General features: G+C 48.2%; 1 long non-coding RNA gene across 1 annotated transcript; it reads right to left on the minus strand.

Moving 5' to 3' along the window:
* Positions 1-4,736: 4,736 nt before the first annotated feature.
* Positions 4,737-5,226, minus strand: LOC309350074. The gene is made up of 2 exons (XR_014160288.1): positions 5,158-5,226; positions 4,737-4,935 (listed from the first exon to the last, which is right to left on the minus strand). It is a non-coding gene; the product is annotated as an uncharacterized lncRNA (long non-coding RNA).
* Positions 5,227-5,757: the final 531 nt, after the last annotated feature.

Consider the following 5,757-nt stretch of genomic DNA (forward strand, 5'->3'; position numbering starts at 1 on the left):
CGCCTCTTGGCAAGAGTGCACTAAGCCCTGGAGTAAGTGATTTAAGAGTGGAACGGATCTCTTTGTTTGCCCGAGTCCCTCTTTGCTGCACATTCACCTCAGCCTGTTCTGAATTTAATGTGCACCACATAATACACCGGACTTCCAATTCTAAGCATGTAGAATATTGGAATATAAGCAGCCTCAGGGACATGCCATGCCTGGATGTGCAGAATTTGTGTGAGAAAAGGATCTGTTATTAAGGAGCAGAATATGGCCTGGATCAGGCATTGAGCCTCTGATCGCAGAGAACCAGATAGAACCAGGACCAGGGACAGCTCCTGGGAAAGTAGACGTCCAGGAGAGAATCTTAGACTTCTAGAATCGTAGGGTGTGAAGGGACCTCAAGGGCCATCTAGTCAAACCCCCAGGCAGAAACATTTGAGGATGTGTGTGGTCTGGCTAAGGGCTGGATCCTGAGGGAAGTCCTAAGGGCCAGATAAAGGGGTAATAAATAATAATAATAATATTTTTTTATTTATACCCCGCCCTTCCCAGTTCAAAAACCGGGCTGAGGGCGGCTAACAACAAATTTAAAACACTTAATTGTAAAAGCAGAATAAAATACAGTATAAAAACATGAATAACAATAAAATTCACAAATTCACAAATCAATTTAGGGGAAATAAGCATTAGATAATCCCCAGGGCTAGCTGGCTGAATTAGTCCTACTTGGGCCAGCGAAGAGGCCAGGGGAGATTTAGCTGTGGGGTCTCAGAGTGGGTGATCTTCATAAAAGGGGAGGGGGAGGGAAGAGAAGGGAAATAAAAGATTAGGCTGAATTCAAATTAAAGGCCAGGCGGAATAGCTCTGTCTTATAGGCCTTGTGGAAGGAAGTTCAATCCTGAAGGGCCCTAGTCTCCTGGGACAGAGCATTCCACCAGGTCGGAGCCATCACTGAGAAGGCCCTGGCCCTGGTGGAGGATAGTCTGACTTCCTTAGGGTCCGGGACCTTTAAACTATGATTATTCATGGACCTGAAGATCCTCTGCGGGGCAGACCAGGAGAGGTGGTCCTGTAAATACAAGGGCCCAAAGCCACAAAGGGCTTTAAAGGTGAAGACCAGCACCTTTTTTACAAAATGTTGTCCTTTCCCAGGGTGCTACATTGCCCAAGTCTGCCCCTGCTAAGAAGATATAATCCTAAGTTTTTAAATGGAGGTCAGATGGACCACCTGCTAGGGATTTCTAAGCTGCATTTCCTGCATTGCTGGGGGTTGGACTAGATGACCTCAGGTCCCCTTCCAACCGTACATTTCTGTGATTTTATGACTCTTGCCATCAACTCACTCAGAAGCCGTACAGTATTTTTCTTAGTTTTGAATTTTTTTTTTTTTAATCGAAATGCAGACTATAATTTTAAAATGAAAATTGGAATCCTTGATAGATGCCTCCAATGCTTAAAAGGTAAAGGGACCCCTGACCATTAGGTCCAGTCATGACCGACTCTGGGGTTGCGGTGCTCATCTCACTTTCCTGGCCGAGGGAGCCGGCATAGAGCTTCTGGGTCATGTGGCCAGCATGACTAAGCCGCTTCTGGAGAACCAGAGCAGCGCATGGAAATGCCATTTACCTTCCCGCTGGAGCGGTACCTATTTATCTACTTGCACTTTGACATGCTTTCGAACTGCTAGGTTGGCAGGAGCTGGGACCGAGCAACGGGAGCTCACCCCGTCGTGGGGATTCGAACCGCCGACCTTCTGATCAGCAAGTCCTAGGCTCTGTGGTTTAACCCACAGTGCCACCAGTTTCCTGCACCTTCTATGCTTACGTTCTGTTAATTCATAGCTCGGCTGAAAGAGCAGAAGAGATGACGAGGTTGGTGAGTTCGGTAGTATTAAAAATACGTATAAATGAACAAAATGGCAAGACAGAGAATATGTCTGTGTGTGTGTGTGTGTGTGTGAGAGAGAGAGAGAGAGAGAGAGAGAGAGAGAGAGAGAAAGAGAGAGAGGGAGAAAGAGAGAGAGAGAGGGGGGAGAGGGAGAAAGAGAGAGAGAGAGAGAGAGAGAGAGAGAGAGAGAAAGAGAGAGAGAGAGAGAGAAAGAAAGAGAGAGAGAGAGAGAGAGAGAGAGAGAAAGAAAGAGAGAGAGAGAGAGAGAGAGAGAGAGAGAGAGAGAGAGAGAACCAGTAAGCCAACAATACATCTCCCTGCTAACTACCCAGCGTTGGCAACGATGTAAGAATTCCCATTTTGTCCCAGTTAAGCAAGCTCCTCTGCGCTCGCCGAGCCAATATTGCAGAGTTACAGAGAGCAGTAATGGTTTAATGGGGCTGCTGGAGACCCGCTAGGCCCACATCAGTCTTCCTTAATGCAGCTAAAGGGAAAGCAGAGAGAATTGCGTTCTCCAGACGTGCCCAGTTTGATTTTCCAAAAAGGCTCTTTGGTGGGCAATTAGTGGGAGGCTGTAGATGGCAATGAGCAGAGGAGATTTCCCCCAAGCCCACAAAGGGAGCAGCAAACGGCCTAACAAACGGTTATTGCGCATCAAGAGCCCTTCCCTCCGCAGATGCCGGCTTAAAATAGGTCTTGGAGTAATGCTTTCTCCTGCCGCTGCGGGACAAGGAGTGTAAAAGATGCACAGATGAGAGAGGGTGGCAAATACGCCCCCTGCCTTTATGGACTGGGTCAGCCCCTTTTCATTGCTCCTTGGCTGGCTGCAGAGTAAGGGGCAGAGTCAGCAGCAGAGGGCCTTCCTTGCATGCCAAAGGTCCCAGGTTCAATACTGACCCAGATGGAGCAACGGTCTGACTCTGTATAAGGCATCTTTCAAGGTTCTAACCTTGACGCATTTATGGCTCGTGAAGCATAAATGGTTCCTAAATGGACAAACATCTGAACAAGTGAGACTTTTCAATTATTTGGGGAGTTGGCTTTCTGATATGGGCACATTTCCGAGCACAATTCAAAGGGTTGGTGCTGACCTTGAAAGCCCTAAACAGCCTCGGCCCGGTAGACCTGAAGGAGCATTTCCACCCCCATCATTCAGCCTGGACAATGAGGTCCAGCTCCGAGGGCCTTTTGGCGGTTCCCTCCCTGTGAGGTTACAGGGAACCAGGCAGAGGGCCTTCTCGGTGGTGGCACCTGCCCTGTGGAACGCCGTCCCATTAGATGTCAAGGAAATAAGCAACTATCTGAATTTTAGAAGACATCTGAAGGCAGCCCTGTTTAGGGAAATTTTTAATGTTTGGTGCTTTATCGTGTTTTTAATGTTCTGTTGGGAGACACCCATGAGAGGCTCATGGAATCTCTCGGGCTACTGTCCTCTTCTCCTACGCTGCCCTCGGATTGCTCCCCCTCGCTCTCCATCTCCTCCCCTCCCTGCGCTCCCACTGCGTCCCTGACAATTATTATTATTATTATTATTATTATTATTATTATTATTATTATTATACTTAGTCACATCACATGGCAGCCTTGGCGCTGAAGCAGCAAGATCTGCACAATTCTTACCTTGACCATGAATGAATGAAATTTTATTTGCATCAGCCATCGGCCATAGCAACAAAAGAACAATGCGATATACAAAGAACAGAAATAAAAAGTCGATTATATAAAACACACTTTAGGGTCCTGAATCAACAGTCAAATAGTGGACCTTATTCTGATTGCCCCAGCTAAAAATCTTGCCACCTTTGCTGTCACCTGCTCATCTTGATCTGCCAAGAGAAAGGACATTGTGGCAGTGGTTGGGTGACCCGGAATGGACAATAAAAGAGGGCTGATAATCTCATTCCTCAAGTCTTTATAAAGAGGGAAGCCAGAAGGGCATGCACCACTGATTCGGTACTTCCATCTCCACAGGGACATTGATGTTTTTCGTGTGGAATCTGTTGGAATTATTATTATACTTGGTCACATCACATGGCAGCCTTGGCGTTGAAAGCATCAAGATCTGTGCAATTCTTCTTGTTGTTTAGTAGTCTTAGTCGTGTTCAACTCTCCATGACCCCATGAACCAGAGCATGCCTTGGAGAAACTCACTTTCTTCTCAAAGCTTCTCCTTTTTTATGTCCATGGAGTTTTCTTGCCAGAATACTGGAGTGGTTTGCCAGTTCAGGTGGGTCACATTTAGTCTAAACTCTCAGCTATGACCTGTCCGCCTTGGGTGCCCCTGCACGGCATAGCTCATAGCTTCTCTGAGTTATTCAAGCCCCTTTACCATGACAAGGCAGTGATCCATGAAGGGTGCAATTCTTACCTTGGCCCATTTTTGCCTCTTGAGGTTGAGCGTCATGGAGGCAAGTTGCTAAACCTTGCCAGGCTTCAGGGTTCCACTTCCCCCCACAGCCTCCAGAAATTACTTGGGTCCCTGAGTGAAAAACAGATGCATCTCACCTCTCACACATGTGTGGACGGAGGCACATGAACGCCCAGGCCCCACGCTCTGTGCACACAGCCTGCCTTTTTGTATACTCGTTTTGGAAACCTAAAGGATAACATAAAACTGGGAGAGACAGAACGAAGAATGGAGCATGGCAATTAAAAGAAAAGCGTGAACCCAGAGAGCCGGCCCAGTAAAACAGCAGGGGAAAATAAAACTTTGGCAGCAAAACATGCCAGAAAGCTAGCTATGGAAGATTCTGTTGGGAGACTCAGCGCAGGTAAAATCAAGTCCTTCTTCACACAGTGCACAGTTAAGTTGCGTGGCGAGTTCCTGCCCGCCCCCCCCATGGAAATAATGACACATGACACAATTATTAAGGTTAATGGGCTAAAAAAGGCCACAACTTTATTGGTTACAGGTGATGAGCGGTATTGGCTAAGGCATTGGTCCTAACTGACTATATCCGACTTCAGCCCATCCGCTGGAAGTCCGGGAAGGGTTAACCACCAGTAGGGGGAGTCCTGCTGATGCACATCAACTAGGAACTCCCCCGGGGTCACCATTAGGCCCTCACCTCCATAGGCTTCGGACAGGGCCATGCCCCCCCCCTCGAATCCTTTACCGGACTATCCTTCAATATGTGGGGCAGGTGATGGCGCTTCCTCCCCTCTTCCACCTATAGAGCAATACCAATGCCTAACCACCAATACCCAGAAAGTTGTGACGATTTGCTACGAGGTAGGCGGAAACCAAGGGGCTGGTGCCAATTTGCCAAGTGGAAAAATTCCTACCAGGCCCCTCAATGGTGACCAACCAAGGTCCATAGCAAGGTCAAGGAACAAAAACCTTAAAGGGCGGGAGGGTGGGAAACAGGAACAGCTGGCAAGTGGCAAAGAGGGAGATCCCCGGCCGCGTCCTGGTTTAAATAGGGCAGGCCACGCCCCCAGAGCCAGCCGGCTGGCCTGGGGGTGACGCATGGGGGCTGGGGCCGTGAAGCCCGCAACTCCACCTCCTCTGAAGGGTGGAAGTGGCTCTAAGGAACTCCCTCCTACAGGAGGCAGTGATGGCCACAAACCCAGATGGCTTTAAAAGAGAACTGAGCAAATTTATGTAGGAGAGGGCTATCAATGGCTTCTAGATACGATGGCTCTGCTCTGCTTCTACAATCGGAGGCAGCCATGCTTCTGAATACCAGTTGCTGGAAACCTCAGGTGGAGAGAGCTGCTCTTTGGTTCAGATCCTACTCTTTGGTTTCCCCAAAGATGCATTGGGTTGGCCACTTTGGGAAGAAGATGCTGGACTAGATGGGCCATTGGTCCGACTCAGCAGGTTCTTCTTTATGTCCAGTAGGTTCCCATGACAAGAAAGAAGATTCCAACTGAAGGTTAGGA

Source organism: Podarcis erhardii, assembly GCF_964252035.2.
Source record: "Podarcis erhardii genome assembly, chromosome: 1".
NCBI classification, from domain to species: domain Eukaryota; kingdom Metazoa; phylum Chordata; class Lepidosauria; order Squamata; family Lacertidae; genus Podarcis; species Podarcis erhardii.